A 20,568-nucleotide genomic window follows, 5' to 3' on the forward strand; every position below is an offset into this window, starting at 1 on the left:
AATCTTCCTCACCATCATCTTCGGCTTGATTAATTGGAAGCCCATATTTACAGTGAACTTCAGCAATCTTGCATTCAGTGGATTTGTTTGATCTGCATGTTGTGAGCTTATTTTTAGAATGGATTTATGAAAAAGATGTGAAAAATAAAAGAAAAAAAACTTTTGCCATTTATTTTTAAGTGAAGAGTAAAATAATAAAAAGAAAATGGATCATGATTTTGAGTACAAAAGTTTCCTTTCATTGATCGAATAATACTTTTAAAACATGGCAGGCCGTTACAAGCTAACCACATGCCTCGGGTGAAGGAAAAGGTCGAAAAAATTACAAAATGCATTACATTTCTTTTGAGAAAGGCATATGAACCACAATAGAAGTCCGGTTATCAAGCTTAGATCCCGAAGGACACTTGTGAATGAGACCGAAAACTGCATGCCGATTGGAACTTGCTCCATCCACCACTGCTAGAGAAGAATCCCACTGATAGCCTGCACTGGTGAATCTTATAGGGTTGAATCTCTTACCTCCCCTTGTAGTTGGGTGATGAGAACTAGGACGATAACTGAGCCCAAAGCAATCATGCTTCTCAAAGACTCTCATAATCTGGCCCCATCCAGGAAGAGGACCATTCTCCAAAGTCTTCTTGGTACTCTTGGTTGATGACAACACTAAGGATGTTGACTGGCTCTGGTTTGCATAGGCGGAGCTAACTTCTTCAAAATCCAAACCTTGGAACGGAACCTCAGTTATTCCCTCCTTAGTTTCCATATATCGGAAAGAATACCACTCACTGATTATGGAATCTTCTTCACCGTTAACGATAACAAGCTTGTCCTCAAACAAAAACTTCAGTTTTTGGTGTAGAGTGGACGTTACAGCGCCGACTGCATGGATCCATGGTCTCCCTAATAGGCAGTTATAGGCAGGATGGATATCCATGACTTTGAAGGTGATAGTAAACTAGAGGGGACCCATACATATGGGAATATCCACTTCCCAATGACCTCTCTCCAAGATCCATCAAAAGCACGAACAATCAAAGTGCTTGCTCTCATCCCAGGTCCTTCCAACTGTAGTTGACCTAATATGCTTTTAGGCAAGACATTAAGTGAAGAGCCAATGTTAACTAGGACCCTTGAGATTAAAGTCTATGCACAAGTCACAGAAATGTGTACGGATTTGTTATGACTATGCCCCTCAGCTGTCAACTCGGCCTCATTGAAACCCAATTACCTCTTTGTAGAAATATTGGCTACCGCATCATCGAACTGGTCTATCAAAATATCCTACATTATATGAGCCATGTTGAGCACCTTCAAAAGAGCTTTTCGTTGAGCTTCTGAACTAAGCAAAAGAGACAAACTTGATATCTTCGATGGAGTCTGACCCAACTAGTCGAAAATCTTGAAATCACTACATTTGATCAACTTTAAGAATTCCTGCCCCTGTTCTGCAGAAATGATATTCTCAACTTGCTCTTTCTTACTGATTACCTTATTCCCTTTTGAATTCACTGCCCCTGTAGAGTCACCAGAAGTATCTTTTGTTGTAGAAGAATCATGTGTCTCAACTAGAGTGGTAGGAACCACTGTTGGAGTATATTTTTATGTGAACACGTGACCGCTACAGTTCATCCCTCTTGGACTGGATATGTTGACTATATATGCACTAGGAACCTGAACTTCTTCCCCACCAACTAAAACTGTCGCATTATACTTCCAAGGCACAACCTTGGAATTATCATATAGAAAAGGTGATGGAACATGGAACACAATGGGTTGAACCTTCTTGACTAGAACTTCTACTTATTTCTTACGATAGACAACTTCAATGGGCTCGATAATTGAAACTTCCCCTATAGTTCTATTTCTGGAAAATTGTAAGACGCCTTGATCCATCAACTCTTGGACGCAGTCCTTGAGTTCTTCACAATTATCATGCACATGTGATAGTGTATTGTGCTTTTGCATACTCAAAGAATTACTCAACCACAGAGTCTTCACCTCTTTAACCAAATGATCCACCTATGAATTATCATCCTTAATAATAGCGTTCATTATCTCATTACCATGACTCGACAAAGGATTCGCCTTCATATTTGGTTTCCCTTTGGTGAAGAATAAGATGTTTTGATCAATGAGGTTTTGTACCCTGTTCTTAAACATATAACAATCCTCGATTGTATGCCCAATGTAACCTGCATGGAATGCGCAAGATAAATAGGGGTTATGAGTTGGAGTAAAAGGATATATTACTGGTGTAATTTTCTTAGGAGCAACTGTCCCTGTGTTCACAAGATTAGGGAATAATTCTGAATATGGTAATGGGATCTGGGTATATTAAGAACGCCTTTGGTTCTGATTCTAATTCTGGTTTTGATTATGCGCTTGATTTCCTTAACGATTCTGGTTTGGGCCTATATTATTTGTATCCTTCCTTTGGGGAGCTTTTGCTTGAGGCTATTTCTATTGTTATTGTTGTTGTAGCAGTTGATACTGAAATGGTTGTTGGAGTTGTGTTGTTGTCACATATGGATATGGATAGTATGATGGAGGAACCATGGGGACTTGATATTGTGGAACACTTGTTGTTACTGCATTCATCTCTACTTCTTTCTTATTGGCGTACCCACCAGAAGGTATTTTCATTGCAGACTGTTGACTACTACCACGAGTGATCTTCCCTGTCTTCAATCTGCTCTAAATCCTTTCTCCAATTACAATTATGTCAACAAAGTTTGAAGAGGAACTCCCGGCTATTTTCTCATAATATAAGCTTTTGAGTGTTCCCATGAAAATGTCTATGAATTCAGTGTCTGTCAAAGTCGGTCTGACCCTTGAAGCCATTTCACGCCATCTCTGTGCATATTCTTCAAAAGTTTCATTAGACTGTTGGGCTTGATTATGAAGCTCTAGTAGGGTGGGCGCCATGTCCATGTTGTATTTGTATTGATTCAGAAAGGTATCATACAAATCCTTCCAAGTCCATATCTTCCCTGACTCTATACCCATATACCAGTCCAAGGATGCACCAAACAAGCTATCTTGGAAACAATGGATTAACAGCTCATCATTTTCTACGTACGAAGCCATCTTCTGGCAGTACATGGTGATGTGAATGCGTGGATAGCTTAAACCTTTACACTTGAGTAGCTCAATGTCACTACCACTCAGATAACTCAAGCAACCTCCCAGACTCGGGTGGAGAGTCTTTCACACAAGGTTTTTCATTGCAGTTACCATTCTAACCTTTTTCTTTCTTCGCCATAGAGCCATGGTTTTGGACCAACAAGAAAGGAAAATATATACAGATTAGTAACAATAATAATATATGTACAGAAAAATGAATACATGGATAAAATCTCACACACGCGAAGAAAGAAAAACAACCCAAACTAGGCCAGACTTGCTTAGGGAGCTAGAGATTCTGGATTTTCTCCCCAGCAGAGTCGCCAACTTTCGCTTTTACTCTGGTTACGAAATCGGGACCTGAAGAAGCGCCCCTCCTTCAAAAAGCGAAATCAGAAGATTCTCCACCGAATTTTTATTTATATGTCTTTATCAGAGAGGCGAGGGGAAATAGTCGATAAAACCCTCGAAAAAAGGTACATGCACGGGAAGCGCAAGAAAGGGGATAAGGAATTGGTCTCGCAACCGATATTTGGGCTTATAAGTCGGTTATACAAGGAGAAGGTATTAGCACCCATCACGTCCAAGGTACTCCATGGGAACCATTTTGGTTGTTTATGTATGCAGGTACTTATCACATTTATTGTTTTATTTTCAAAAGATTGTAAATATAAAAGGAATGATCAGAATCTAAGAGTTTTTTATTTTATTGTGCTCTCCAAGGATTGTGGCCCTTGTGCCTATGTATCACTAATTAGGGATGAGGAATTAGAGCTCCGTAGTTCAGAGTAGAAAATGTTTGTGTGTTGTTTGATTTTACCTTTGAGAAAAAGGTTTTCAGAGTGGTTCTCTAAGGCACAAAAGTAAGGTTTGATGGGTTGAATTGATTTTACCTTGAATAAGGGTTTATGAAAAGATTTGTTTTTGATTAGATTGTACTAAATTCTATGGGAAGAGGTGATTATTCTAGACAACGAGTCAAGTGTCTTATGTCCAAAATAATCAATGTAAGGGTAGGAATGCTCCATTCTTACTCATTCCCACTACTTAAGGCTCGTGGCACACAATAATAATCATAGTTTTAAGTATTTTGAATTTGATTATGGAAATTTCGCTTGACGTTGGATCAAGAGTTTGTTTATTTGATTATGAAATTTGGCTAAGGAATGCAACAGGTATACAAAGTAACCAACAGGAAAGTAAAGGGTCTCATTGTAAGGTAGCCCAAGTGAAAGCCTTGTGTGTGCAAATAGTGACCTAAGCTAAACAAAGGATAATGGTGTTACAAACATTTCCCCTTAAGGTGGTGCCATGATGCCATTTTTACAACCAGGATGTAAGTACTGATGAAACCCAAAGTTGAACTAAGTATCACAGAGATAAGGAAAAGTCCTATAAGCAAAGGTCCTATGATGAGATCATCTAATTCCAAGTTCATTAAGTGGAATGATTTATTTTTGGTCTTATAACTTTTTCATGTTTTTGTTGTTTTTAAATGTATGGTAACAATAAAAATAAATGACAGTAAAATAAACATGCATGATGAGTTTATACAATGATGATGATGATGATGAGTACTTGAATGTAAATGACATAAAATTAAATAAAAAAATAAAAATGACAATAACAATAACAAAAGGTTAGTGGTAATCAAAGTTAGTAAAGTTAGGTTAAGTTGGTATTATGAACAATGAAACAACACTTGAGGATTATCTATCCTTAGGTCAATAGATTCAAAATATAGCGCATCAGGGGATAACTTATCAACGATGCAAAGTATGGTAGATGATAAATGGATCAACTTACCATAGATCTGTACCAATGAAAGTTGTACAACCCCAAGTCCATCTATCAATAGATTGACAAAAGGAAGACTATGAAAAACTCAAATTTGAAAGCTTAACGATTGATTAAGTTATTAAGTTAAGCAAGTTATAAGATCAAGGTATAATATTAACAAGGTGATAAGAACTAGTGTATGATATAAACAAGTAAATATAAGAGGTTAGTGGGTTAGTATAATCAAAATAAATGACAATGTATCACATGAAATTACAAGTTCCCAAAAGCAAGACTTCATCTGCATGTCCAATGACCCAAGTTGGTTGATGTAGGGGTAACCTATCCATGATTCAAAGCACCATGGATGAACATTTGATCATCCATTAGGATATTTGAAACAAGGAAGGTTCAATCAACCCTAACCAAAATAAAATCATGACAAAAGGTATAATTGATTAGCCCTAATTCAAGACCTCATAAGTCCCTCAAAAAATATTCAAATGAATTGAAATAAGATAAGATTAAATACTAGAGACAAAAATAATTGGGGTCTATGTTGAACATTTTTTCAACATAGACCCCAATGAAAGTTGTACAACCCCAAGTCCATCTATCAATAGATTGACAAAAGGAAGACTATGAAAAACTCAAAATTGAAAGCTTAACGATTGATTAAGTTATTAAGTTAAGCAAGTTATAAGATCAAGGTATAATATTAGCAAGGTGATAAGAGCTAGTGTATGATTTAAACAAGTAAATATAAGAGGTTAGTGGGTTAGTATAATCAAAATAAATGACAATGTATCACATGAAATTACAAGTTCCCAAAAGCAAGACTTCATCTACATGTCCAATGACCCAAGTTGGTTGATGTAGGGGTAACCTATCCATGATTCAAAGCACCATGGATGAACATTTGATCATCCATTAGGATATTTGAAACAAGGAAGGTTCAATCAACCCCAACCAAAATAAAATCATGACAAAAGGTAGAATTCATTAGCCCTAATTCAAGACCTCATAAGTCCCTCAAAAAATATTCAAATGAATTGAAATAAGACAAGATTAAATACTAGAGACAAAAATAATTGGGGTCTATGTTGAACATTTTTTCATAATAATAAAAATAATTAGGGTAAAAAATTAAAATGAAAACGAGAATAAATAGTAAAAAAATCAAGTGAAAAAGAAAATAAAACAAATGGATGCACACGCTAGGGGTTGAACCCCTGCCTTGGGGTCATGGGGGGATCAATCCCCTCTTCCACTGGGCCATGTGTAGCAGTAAATTCATGACCATCAAGCTATGGATAAGCTTAACGTCAATAAAACCAGAGTCGCCACCGCACTTTTATTGTTTCCAAAGGAAAAGGGAAAAGTACGAACAAAACCCAAAGATAAGAAGTTTTCAAATCAAAACTAATAAAATGTCAGAGATTAAAGGTAAGGGGGTTGGTTACATAGAGGGAATGTGTTAGCACCCAAAGTGTCCTAGGTACTCCTAGGGAGCCCTTTGTTATGTGTGTATGTGTTTTTGGGATAAAATATGTTTGAAACAAATAGAGTGTGGGGATGAGAAAAGAATTCATTAATTATATTTTGTGTTTGACAAGACCTTCGGTCTTGTGCCTACGTACCAACATAAAATGAGGGATAAAAACCTCGTAGTTCGTGGTATCAATTTCAAAATGAGTGGATTGCTTTTAATTAAAATTGTAGTTTAAAAGAGGCACAAAGGGCCCAAAAGTTTGCATGAGTCAATATTGTAGTTCTTTTTGTCTTTCGAAATTTTAAGTCAATATGGTTAAGTTCATTTACAAGTTTGATTAAGAAGAGGGTTTAAAAATGCAATGGCATAAGGCCAAAGTTTCTAATTTGCAATAAAGTCTATGTTTTGAAATCACAAGCAAAGAAAGTTTTTGAAAAGGGGGAGAGATTTTGAAATTTAAGAAATGGGAGAAGATGAAGAGGCTATCCTAAGCATAAAATTTAAAAGTTAAGACTTGAAAAGGTCTGACCAATGGGATGCAATCCAACAGACAAGAATGTCATATAGAAAACCCACTTTCCCTTTGGACTTTGAATCAAGCAACAATGAGCAAGCAATTAGCAATATAAATAGCAAGACATCAAATAAATATGGCCACATCCAAGCAAGCAAATCCATAGCTAATAATCTTATTTGTCTTCTCATGTTTCAGATGAAATACTCCTTGATCAACTCAAAATAAGATATTAGGCACAAGATCAAAATAACAGTTGCATTAAGACCATGGAGCATATGAACTCAAGTAGATCCAAATACTTGAATCATATGAAATACCCAAATCAAAATAACTTGGTCTCAGAAATGTTGGCATTGGCCAAGTCCTTTTGCCTATGGAATGTTGCCTAATTCTAAGTCCAGAAATTCAGATCAAACCCTACAGTCCACACAAATATTTTTTAGGGTTTTTGTTGTTTATTAAGTATTTTAAGGTCCTAAGACCACAAATACAAATAAAATACACAAACAAATATATACAATTACAATATATGGCTCAAATGAGCAAAGTTAAAATGACATAAACATAAACAAGTTAAATGATATGAAAATGACAATGAATGGTAAATGACTTGAAATTAAATTGCATAAAGTAAATGACTTGAAAGTAAATAAAAGTTAATAATAGTTAGTGTTAGTCAAAGTTAATTACATGTTGGTGAAGTTTTTCTTTTCAATTGATTAAGTCATTCTTTGGAGAACACTCAACCATCTATTCACACGCATGGATCCTTGAACCAAGACATCTTCTAAAGGAAGGGAAAAGGCCAAGTTTCCACACAATACCATGAAAGATGGGAGACTTACAATCTCACTTACTAGAATGATATGCCTTTAGGATCAAATTTAGCTTTATGTTAAGCAATCGTAATTGGACTTATGTATAAGTCACAACTATCTGAGGTCGGGCAATAAAATTTAGGTGCTAATGCATGTTAGAGATTTGGTATAATGAACCAAACTCCTAAAACATACCACACACTAAAAGAAAAAAGATCAAAGGGTGGACCTGTCTCATCCATACTTGTATTGGTTCATCTAACACAAGGTTATTGACGAACCAATTAGCCTTGGGATTTGGATATTTCATTGGTCAATGGAAGGGATAGGAAAGAATGGGATTGAAGATGAAGAGGGAGGCGAGATAAGAGAAACACAAATTGGTCATGGAAGGAATTTTATCAAATTAAAATAATTCATTCATTTTGGGAGATGAAATGTACATTTTATCAATCCCCTAAATCCAATGATTTTAACTCAACAAAAGTCAAATCAACCTTGACCAAGGCCCAAACACATAGTCAAACATCACAAGTCAATAAAAATGGATCAACATAATTTTTACATAATTAATCAATTAAAAATACATTTAAATTCAATGTAATTTGGTCAAAACCTTAAACAAGGTCAAAGAACCTTAGACAAAAAAATTCATGATTTTTGAAAAGTTAGAAGTATTTTTAAACAATTAAAAATATGCACAAAAACAATTAATTCATGAAAAATATCAAAGTTAATCCAAAAAATAAATTTAATTCAGAAAATGAAAAAGGAAAATATTTAAAGATTTTTGGTGAATGTCCCATATTTTTTTGGATTCAAAATGAAATTAATATGAATTAATCAAAATAAGCTAATTAAAATATAAAATCAGAAATTAATTAAAATGAGAAAAAACAATGGCCAACGGATCTCCCTTATTAATTGAGGTGGCAAATCTGATGGCCACACGCGCACGTTCCACCATGCACCCAAGTCAACTTAATGTATGCGTGGTAATGCAAAGCAATGGTCCAGATTATAACATCCAAACATGATCAGAAGGCCAGGAGGTGTGTCAACACACCACCAGAGCTAGGGCTCCTGTCATCTTCTCCGATGGACCACAACGGGCTGGTCCACCTTCAACTTGATGAAAAATGAAAAAAAAAGGACACTATTTCAAAGAGAAAATGCTCAGGATCACGAATCTGGCCTCAATTTTCTCCAATTCCGAGTATATAAAAAGATAAGGGGATTTGAATTTTGAGGATCATGAACTGGGTTGCTTCGATTTGTCCTCAAAGCAACTCAATCTTGTTACCTACATTGGTAGGACTTCAGCCAACCATAAATCACAAAGAATGGTGAAGAATTGAGAGAGAATCGAAGATATGAAGTTTCTAAAAAATCACCTTCGATTTGATTCAAATTCACTTGATCTTGATTTGGATTTGCTTGGTTTCTCTTCCTTCTTGCTTTCAGAAACTAATTGAGATGAAAAGGGAAGTGAATTTCTGGAGTTTGAACTTCCAAACAGAAGATGTAGTTCAAGCTCGATTTTAAAAGAAATCTTCTGAAATTCTATGCAATGGAGGGTATGGATTGGTCTGGCAAAGCTTGGGCAAGGTCTTGATGAAGTTCTGATCACACTGCTTCTTTATTTAAAGCCAATGCATGTGTTGTTTACACACTTCCATTCAAAAGTTCAAAAATAGCAAGTTTCTTCATGAGCTAGCATGGGCGTGCACAAAGCCCAAACAATTATTTTCAAAGGTCCAAAATTGTGCATAGGTCATGCTGAAAGTGTTGCATTAAGCCATGCATTGTTGAATTGAATTGGATCATGAAATTCTTCCAAATGGTACCTCACATTGCACTTATGAGCAAGTCCTTCAATTTTGTTCTAAATGGGATGATCTTATACTTTTTGAAAAGGTAAGATCAAGGGGAACAACTTTTATGTTAAACACTTTTCCATTTGAAGCTTGGATCAGGATGAATTTTGAAGTGGTAGTTTGGAAAATCAAACATGTTTGAAAATTTTCTAAGTACCAAGTCAAATGTTCACTTCTTCCACCTTGAATAACTTTTGCTATGGACTTCAAATGGAAAACATTCCTTCATAAAAGTTGTATCTCTTTCAAACCTATTCAATTTGGTTACGAATTTTACCTCATTTGGATTTGGCATGAAGGAGTTATGAATTTTAGAAGTTGAGGAAAATGACTTGTTCAATGGTAGTGACCTAAAATGACCTATAATGTTTCCTCTTGGCACATGCATTTTCAAGTTGAATTTGAAATTCCTCCAAACATAAAAGTTTAATTAGACATATTGATTTTGATCATGGAATTTGAATGGCTTTAATCTCATAAAAATTGAGCAAGTTATGGTCTTGGGAAGTTGATCTCCAAACTAGGGTTCAGACAAAATGACCTATAATCTTTCACCATAAAAAATGACTTTCCAAACTGTAACACCCCAAAATTTGCCCTCCTCATTCATGCATTCATTTAGCATTTCATATTGCATTTCATCATGTCAATCAGTATTAGATCCAAGAAACTTTTAAAAAAAATAATAAAAAAAAATAATAAATAGATAAATAAAAATAATAATAATAAAATAAATAAAATATAATAGAAAAACTTGGACTTGGACCTCTCTCATTTGAGCCCACAAAGCCATGAAAATCAGGTTATAAAAGAGGGAGATCAGACAGAAAAAGGAAGAGAAGCAAAAACACTCTGAGGTTTCCTTGGAACAAAACCCTGGACAAAACCTGAAGAGAAACCTGACAGAGAACTCAGAGCAACCCCCAGGAAGCTCTGAAAAATTCAATATGACTCACACACTTTCATCTCACGCAAACCCTAACATTGCCTTGCAAACCCATCCGTGCCATTTGATTTCAACCGGTCTCTCCCATCAGGTTTGCCTCATTCCCATGATTTTATGCTCTTAATTTGGATCATCTGAATGTATGAGGTATGATGGATGAATTTCATTATGTTTTTGCCCACGGGTTTAATTATGCAGGAATGGGTGAAACCTATGCCTTGAATGTTTAATCACATGATTTCTGAAATGTATGCCATAGGATTTGAAGTTTCTGAAATCATACTGTTATCCATGAAAAAAATGCTTATCGTGTTTCACTAACCCTTTTGTTGAGTTTTTGTGAGGGCTCACAGACTCTTGCAGAGATGGTGTGTGTGGTTTTCCCACTTTATTTGTGGGATACCCCCTGGAGGTTCATTCCGATTACCTGTACTGACTCACCTTTCTTTGATGGCATTAGCTTGGGAGATCCCTGGGTTTCTTACTCCTTTAATTGCTGTTACTTCGGATCTTTATCCGTGTGGTACTTTTACCTCTTTTCCGCATTTTATCGCTTTCTTAGCTGGAAGACCTCGATAGGAGGCATTTGTTTTCTTTTGTTTATTTACTTCTGAGCCCCTTGTTGGCACATTTACTTTATACATGTTTGTTTTGTATGTGTTCGGATCCCTGCAGGTAGCGCGGTTCCTTCGTCAAGGACTGCCTTTTTGCCCTTGAGCATCCCAAACCCTAAAACCCAAAGCAACACGTTAACTCCTTCTACTACATGCGAGTAAGCCTCCAAAGGTCGAGCATCCGGTAGATTGCGTAGTGACGTCGTTCGTCCAAAACCCAATCCATAACCCCGTAGTTAGCCGAACTACGTTTTGCTCTGATTCTCAGGCCAGATGAGATACGTAGGCATAAGACGCGATGTCTTAGCGAGCACAATTACCCTTAACCCCTAGGTAGCCGAGCTATGAAGACTCTGATTCTCATATTCGGATGAGATACGTATGCAGTGGATGCGACATCCGCGCGAGTCATTTTCATTTAACCCCTTTTTTTAGTAAATAACACATTAGATCAACCCACACCCTTTAGACAAGAACTACAAAAGTGGATCCCGTAGGGTACTACGGATGCGTAGGGGTGCTAATACCTTCCCTTCGCATAACCGACTCCCGAACCCAAGATTTGGTTGCAAGATCCTGTCTTGTCCTTTCCTTTTTCAGGTTTACTTCGAGCGTTTCCTTTCCCTCCTTTGGGATGAATATCGCACGGTGGCGACTCTTCTGTCATTTTCTTTCGCCGGTTGTTTTTTCGCGTACTGTATTTTTCAGGTTGCGACAGCTGGCGACTCTGCCGGGACACTAAGAAGTTGACCTCTTGCTGGTCCATCTTCCCTAAGCGAGTCCCTCCTAGCTTGTGTGATTTCTTGTTTATTGGGTGTTCATGCTTTTGTACATTTATTTGCTTACCTGCTTGCATGCATCTGTTGTATCTGTTGGATCTGTTTGCTTGTTTGTTGGGATGGGGTGTTCTATGAGAGATAAGCCCATTACCCAGGCTTGAGTGTACACACAGGTTTTAGAGTGGATAATCATGAGGCTTGCATGGCGTGTTGCTACGTTAAGTCGTTCGTGAAGAACCACACCCAGGCGAGGTTTCTTTTGGATATATTATGTCTTACGGGTGTTCCGTAACGGCAGGATGTTCCTCTAGAAATCGTCGACTCTGGTGACCATTTCCCGAGAACTCAGTCGAGGCCTCTCCTCCGAGACGTGATTATGTTAGCTCTGGTGGGCGCATTCTCGTTGCTCAATCCGAGGATCCCGAGACTGGGAACTTGCTATTAGGATGTCCTGTTGAGGGGAGTCAATGGAGGTCTTTTGTCCCGTAATAATACCAAACCTTCAGTGGTAAACGTATTATTCGCGACTGAAGGGCTGAAGCTGACGAACTTCTGTTCTTAGAACCTACCAGTGAGGGGCGGGCTAAATTCAGGAAACCTTAACCTCCAACCAACCCGGTTTGTTGAAGTAGAGTTCTGATTTCGTATTATAGTCCTCAGTGGGTTTCTCTTCAGACAGTGCAACCTGACAGATGTTCAAGCGGATCCATCAATTCTGATTGACATGCCTTTGCATTGCATAACATCATCTGCATATTTGCATCCAACATCTCATGCTTATTCATTTGCAGGGTATTCCCTTTCAAAACGGGGGTGCCTTAAAACTGAACAAGCAGTGCATCGCATACCATGCATATTAACCCTTGTCTGTTTTGCAGGTGTCACCGCAGGGTCTAATGTTTGTTCCCTGTATCAGGCAGTTATTGGTCCCAAACGAGTTCACAGGTGCCCGACAAAGGAAAATCGTCCACAGCTAGCGATGGACCAAGTACAGAAAGAGCTGGCTGATATGCGTGAAAGGATGGATCAGTTCATGACATTGATGAATGGTATGGCAGAAGACTAGGAAAAGCTGAGGGAATTGGTTGAGCAACCGAGACCCGATCCGGAGGTGGAGATACCAAATGCTGAGGGAAACCCTGGTAACCCTGGGAACGCTGATGACCCTGTGAACACTGGTAACGCGGGTAACGCAAATGCTGATGGAAACCCGGGTAATGTTGGCAACACAGGGAATGTTGGAAATGGTATTGGCGGAAGGTACAATGTGAATCAAGGAATTCGGATTAACGGGCGCCCCGTTATTGAAGATTATCAGTATGATCAATTTTCTTTGCACGACGAGGCCCTCGAGACCACTCGCCGTATGGATGAGCTTGCTGAGAAGCTCAAATCTTTGGAGTCTCAAAATTCCTTAGGCTTTGATGTCACAAATCTTGGTCTGGTTCAGGGAGTAAGGATTCCTCACAAGTTCAAACCCCCTACTTTTGAGAAATACAACGGGGCTTCTTGCCCACGCACTCATCTCCAATCTTATTTGGGAAGGTTGGGAGCTCACACGGAAGATGAAAAGCTGTGGATGTACTATTTTGAAGATAGTCTAACTGGAGCTTCTCGTGAATGGTATTCTCATTTGTCTCGTACTACCATCAAGAGCTGGAAAGACTTGGCAGAGGCTTTTGTCAAGCAATATCAATACAACTTGGACATGGCTCTAAATCGGACCTTGTTGCAAGGTATGTCTCAGACTGCCAAGGAAACCTTTAGAGAGTATGCTCAGCGTTGGAGACAGATTGCTGCGTCCGTCCAACCCCCTATGTCTGAAAGGGAGATGGCGGACATGTTCATGAACACTCTTCAAGGCAATTATATTGAGAGATTGGCTGCTTGCCCGTCAATCAGCTTTGCAGAGATAGTAATTGCTGGAGAAAGAATCGAGAGTCTGTTGAAGATGGACCGAATTCAAGACAATAGTGCTTCCAACTCATCAGGTCCCAAGAGACCGTTTGCTGGTAACGGTCAGTGAAGAAAAGAAGGCGAGGCAAGCGTTGTGTATGCCGGCAGAGGCAGGGGTAGAGGACGCCCTAATTATTATCAAGATCAAGTGGCCGCAATCACTATTCCAACATCTGTTCCTCAACCGCAATATCATCCGTAACAATAACCCAGGTACAACAATAAACAACAAGGAGGTAATCCGGGTCAGCAGAGACACTATCAACAACGTCCAAGGCAGACGGACCGGGTCATCGAGCCAATCCCAATGCCTTATTCAGTATTACTTCCCAAGCTGATTGACATGAATCTGGTTACGTTGAGAACTCTGGCCCCACCAATCGATCCCAATAATTTGCCTAGAGGTTATGATGTCAACGCCAGATGTGCTTTTCACTCCAACGCACCTGGCCATACTACAGATAATTGCAAGGCTCTCCAGTTAAAGGTACAAGATTTGAGAGATGCCCAGGCTATCAATTTTGCTCTGGTGCCTAATGTTATCCAGAACCCGATGTCGGCTCACGGCGGGCAGAGGATTAATGTTGTTGATAGTGGGGAAACTTTGAATTTGGTTTCTGATGTGACTAAGGTGAAGACTTCGCTATCGGTGGTTAAAGACCGACTTCTGAAAGGACAGATTTTCCCGGGCTGTGGGGAAAAATGCAGAAATTGTCAAGCTGCCGAAAACGGATGTGACAGTTTGAGAAGGGGTATTCAGCAACTGATAGATGAAGGTTGTCTTCAGTTCGATCAGGCCCGTCCAGTGAAGAATGATGTATCGACGGTGACGTTTTATTTCACTCCTGAAGAAATATATGTTCCCGAGAGACTCGCTCCGACAATAATATATTTCCCAGAAAGTACAGAACCAGCAGCGGTGAACATCGAAAGTTCAGCACCAGTTGCAATTTACTCTGACAGCCCTCAACCGACTTTGGTTGGTCCGATCACCATCACAATACCAGGACCCGTTCCGTATGAGAAACACAGTGCTATCCCGTGGCACTATGGGGCTGATATCTACTGCCAGGGGCAGAAAGTTAACGAAGAAGACATTGACATTGGTAGCTCCGCTGTAGACAATGTTGGAGGGTTGGTGGCTTCACTCACAGTGGACGCCTATTTGCACCATCAACATTACGCGCGAATACTGAAGCCGAGGCAGCTGCCAAGGCTAAAGGGAAACAGATGGCCGCCGAAGAGGTTACTACTGAGGAAGATCCTCCTAAGACCGCATTCGAGAAAGAAGTGGATGAGTTTATGAGGATTATCAAGAAAAGTGACTACAAGGTAGTCGACCAGCTAAATCAGACACCCTCAAAGATCTCCATTCTGTCACTATTGATGTGCTCTGAGGCGCACAGTGCAGCCTTGTTGAAAGTACTGAATATGGCCTATGTTCCACCGGAGATAACTGTTAACCAGCTAGAGTCGGTAGTTTCCAATGTAAACGCTAGTCGGGGGCTAGGTTTCACCGATAATGACCTGACATCTGAGGGCAGGAATCACAACAAAGCCTTGCATATCACAATGGAGTGCAAAGAGGTGGTGCTTTCCCATGTTTTAGTTGATACAGGCTCTTCTCTGAACGTTCTTCCAAAGAAATCCTTAACGAAGTTGGATTGCGATGACACCATCCTGAGGCCAAGAACTTAGTTGTGAGGGCTTTTGATGGCTCTAAGAGAGCTGTCTTTGGCGAAGTTGAGTTGCCAGTTAAGATTGGACCGCAGGTATTCAAGAGTACCTTTTATGTGATGGATATCCAGCCTGCCTATAGCTGTCTGCTAGGTCGGCCTTGGATTCATGTTGTCGGTGTTGTTACTTCTACCCTCCACCAGAAGCTCAAATATGAACTAGAAGGTCAGGTCGTCACTGTCTGTGGTGAAGAGGATATTTTTGTTAGCCACCTGTCTACATTTAAGTATGTAGAGATGGACGGCGAGATGCACGAGATGCTGTGTCAGGGCTTCGAAGCCATAAACATCAATGAGGTCGCGCCCGAAGCTGTCTTGTCACCTGAGTTTGAGAAGGTCGGGACTTCTATCTCTTCATACAAGCAAGTTGTCGAAGTGGTTAAAGCTGGTAATGCCCAAGGCTGGGGCAAATTGGTGGAGCCAGTCATCAAAGAAGACAAGTTTGGATTGGGGTATGCTCTGGGATCTCAGAAGAATGAAACCGGTACTCTCTCCAGCGGGGGTTTGGTTTCTCCCCACATCGTCAATGCTGCAGATGAAGACAAGGCTGACAGCGACTGTGACTTAGATAGCTGGATTTGCCCGTGTGTCCCAGGAGAAAAGCTCGACAATTGGTCGTCCGAAAAAGTCGTCCGGTTTACTCTACTGAAGGAGTAATTTTTATTATTTTCCTTTTATCACATGCATAATAAAGTCTTACACTTTGCCCAAGGTGTAACGGCTCATTTGTAGGGCCATCCATTTAGTTACATTTCGCAATTATTTTTATCATCAATAAAGGACGGCTTTTGCAAATAATTTTGTGTTCTCTTTCTTTCAGTTTTTTTTTTACAAAAAAAAAATGGCAATGTTTCTTTTTTCGTTTTTTCTTTCTTTCCAAAAAAAAAATCTCTCATTCTAAGGTAAAGCATGATCCTCCATCATGCAGAGCTGACCACCCGGATCTCACTACTAACGACACTGCTATGGCCAAGTATGACTTCGACAATCCTATCTATTAAGCCGAAGAAGGGGTTGAGGAAGATTGTGAATTGCCTGAAGGGTTAGCCAGATTGTTGAAGCAGGAGGACCGAGCTATTACACCTTATCAGGAGGTGATTGAGACCGTCAACATCGGTACCGCAGACGACAAGAAAGAGATCAAGATCGGGGCAAGTCTACAGGCCGAGAGGAAAGACCGTTGATCATGTACTTGACTGTGTTAGAAAGGTCAATGGGTTATGTGCTCGGTCAGCATGACGAGTCAGGTCGAAAAGAGCATGCAATATACTACCTTAGCAAAAGTTTACCGACTGTGAACAAAGATACTCATTGCTCGAGAAAACTTGCCGCACTTTGGCATGGGCTGCTCGCCGACTAAGACAGTATATGTTGACTCACACAACTCTATTGATATCAAAAATGGATCCAGTCAAGTATATTTTTGAAAAGCCAGCACTTACCAGAAAGGTTACTAGGTGACAAATGATACTGACAGAGTATGACATCCAATACACTTCACAAAAAGCCATCAAAGGAAGTGTCTTGTCAGACTATCTTGCAGAGCAACCGATTGATGATTACCAACCTATGAGGTTTGACTTTCCTGATGAGGACATCATGTTTCTCAAATCGAAAGATTGAGAGGAACCACTCCCGGAGGAGGGGCCTGACCCTGAATCCAAATGGGTTATGATGTTTGATGGGGCGGTCCACGTCAATGGTCGCGGAGTTGGTATAGTGTTGATCACACCGGAAGGGGGTTCATATGCCATTTGGTGCCAGAATAACTTTTCCCTGCACCAACAATGAAGCCGAATACGAAGCTTGTATCCTAAGACTTGAGGAAGCCGTCAATATACAGATTAAAACCCTGGATGTATACGGGGATTCAGCTTTGGTCATCAATCAAACCAACGGGAAATGGTGCTATGCTGGAACTACGTACCCAGAATTGATGTATCTCGGTCAGAGACGAATTAAGAAAGCATTTGGTCAGAAAGTGCGCCCTCGGGGGTATCAAGTCGATGAATTGGTACTCAAAAGATTTCTTCCTCCCAACACAGATCACAGGGGCAAATGGACACCGAACTATGAGGGTCCGTACGTGGTTAAAAGGATTTTCTATGGCGGAGCTTTGATGCTAACAACCATGGATGGCGAAGGATTCCCGTCCCCTATTAACTCAGACGCAGTCAAAAAAAAATACTTCGCATAAAATAGACCCGCTGGACGATAAAAAGAATAGTCCAGGCAAAAAAAGGGCATCCCGACAAACCAAAAAAAAAAGAATAAAGAGGTTCGGGCAAAAATTAGGGATATAAAAAAAGAGTACACCCGGTGAGTCGAAAACCCAAAAGGGCGGCTCAGGCAAAAATGGGTATCCCGGTGGATTGAAAACCCGAAAAGGGGGCGATCCAGGCAAAAGTTAGGGAATAAGCGAATGACTGTGATCTGAGTTCATCAGTGTTATATCACCGTTTCATTCAATCCGGCAATCTTCGAAGGTTAAAGATCGACTAATCATCCACTTTAGAAAGCAAGATGAGGAGAGCGTCTTGAGGACATACGAGCCATAGCAGAGTCGAAACTCGGTGGGACCCCGTATCCCCATTGCCATTAGGATAGTTCTCTTTTTATAGCGATCACCTCTTTTCAGGGATCAGCTTCCTGATACCCTCGCCTATTCCTGGCACAAATTTTCTCCCCAGTAAGAGTCGAATAATTCAGTTAAAGAGCCTCTTTATTTTTCATTTATCAGTTTGTTTGCAAAAATGTCCGAATTTTTGATAAAACATATTGCATATGAACATAATGGTGGCTTTTGCAGATGATTTGCACAGGAAAACATTTAAAATTGCTTTGAATGTGCTTAATCCCGGACGGTGAATTCAAACCGAGTAATTCCCCCGAGGCATACGTGTATTTTTGGTTGCAGGTCACAGGAACCGGATGCCAAGTCATGAATCCTCATCCCCAAGCGGTTGACAAAGTCTCTCCTCAGCAGAGCATGTTCCCCAGCAGAGTTGACAGTATCCAGACTATATATCCCCAGCGGAGTTGACAGTGTCAGACTGTATCTTCCTAGCAACAGCGGAGTGGTTGCATAACCAACAGATGAGAGGGTGGTGTTCCCAGTGTTCATCTCATTCCCCAGCAGATTATTTTTAACAGATTTGTTAATCCCCAGCTTGAGGGCGATTAGCAAGTTCATATCCCCAACAGAGGTCGTTTCCTACGACATTTCCCCAGGAAGTGTTTTCCCCACAGACTCTCCTCACAGAGCCTCGCCGAGCAAAGTTTCCATAGTTGATACTCCCCCCGCAAGGTCAACTTTTCAAGCAGCGAATTTATTTTTGGTGGCTCATTGGTCCCGACAGACGGATCATTCCCCACAGAGCATTCAAGGATTGATACAGCGATCTGTTCCCTACCGGAGTTTGCTTCCCCAAGCAGATTTCTTTTTACACCATGCATAACATTTGCATTTTGCATGCATATCATATCAAGCATACACATAAGCTGATAAACAGGTTCTTCCAAGCAGACTGAAGAATTACTTTACAACCAAGGTCATGAGATCCAGCCAGAGGATCAAGCGTGAGTGATCCAGCCTGAGGGTCGTTTTGAAGATTCAGCCTGAGAATCGTTTTCCAGTGATCCGGCCTGAGATTCATTTTGAAGATTCAGCCTGAGAATCGTGTTCCAGTAATCCAGCCTGAGGGTCATTTCGAAGATTCAGCCTGAGAATCGTGTTCCAGTGATCCAGCCTGAGGGTCATTTCGAAGATTCAGCCTGAGAATCGTGTTCCAGTAAGCCAGCCTAAGGCTCAATTTGAAGATTCCCCAGTGAAGTCGCCTACAAGCTTTATTTCCCCAGCAAGCCCAATTGAGGAGTCGTTACAACATGTTCTAGCCCGAAGAATATGTACGAAGCCCAAAAGTGGAATATTCTCGAAGCTGCATATCTAATATGAAGGTTGGGTGTAGATTTCAAAAGAGGATCAACCAGCGCATGCCTCAGATGCGGGATCCTAATGATGGGAATTTATCATCAAAATAATCCAGATCTAGCCAGAAGATCGAAGTAGATTCAGCCAGAGAATTGAAATAAAGAAGATCTATCCAGAAGATCGAAAATCGCAACAATTCAGATCTAGTCAGAAGATCGAAGTAGATTCAGCCAGAAAATCAAAGGAAATAGATTCAGCCAGAGAATCGAAACGAAGGAGATCTAGCCAGAAGATCGAAGAAGATCTAGCAAGAAGATCAAAATCGTATCCAGCCCGAGGATCAAAATTAATATCCAACCAGAGGACTAAATTGAGTATAGGTTCATCCAGAGGATCGAAACTCCAGATTAAGCCAGAAGACTGATTCAGATCCAGCCAGAGGATCGGAAGAAAAATAAAAAGCGCGGTGTATTTCCGCGTTTGTGTGGTGTTCTCGGAGCGCAAATTTTCGGTCTGTCTTTGGTATTCAATCAATGCTCACCCTGTTTGTCTGATAAGCTGTTCGCTTTCATCCTACTCGGGTTAGCTGATGATTGAATAGGGGCAGCTGTAACACCCCAAAATTTGCCCTCCTCATTCATGCATTCATTTAGCATTTCATATTGCATTTCATCATGTCAATCAGAATTAGATCCAAGAAACTTTTAAAAAAAAATAAAAATAATAAATAAATAAATAAATAAAAATAATAATAATAATAAAATAAATAAAATATAATAGAAAAACTTGGACTTGGACCTCTCTCATTTGAGCCCACAAAGCCATGAAAATCAGGTTATAAAAGAGGGAGATCAGACAGAAAAAGGAAGAGAAGCAAAAACACTCTGAGGTTTCCTTGGAACAAAACCCTGGACAAAACCTGAAGAGAAACCTGACAAAGAACTCAGAGCAACCCCCAGGCAGCTCTGAAAAATTCAATCTGACTCACACACTTTCA

This window comes from Lathyrus oleraceus, chromosome 4, assembly GCF_024323335.1.
Source record: "Lathyrus oleraceus cultivar Zhongwan6 chromosome 4, CAAS_Psat_ZW6_1.0, whole genome shotgun sequence".
Taxonomy (NCBI): Eukaryota; Viridiplantae; Streptophyta; class Magnoliopsida; order Fabales; family Fabaceae; genus Lathyrus; species Lathyrus oleraceus.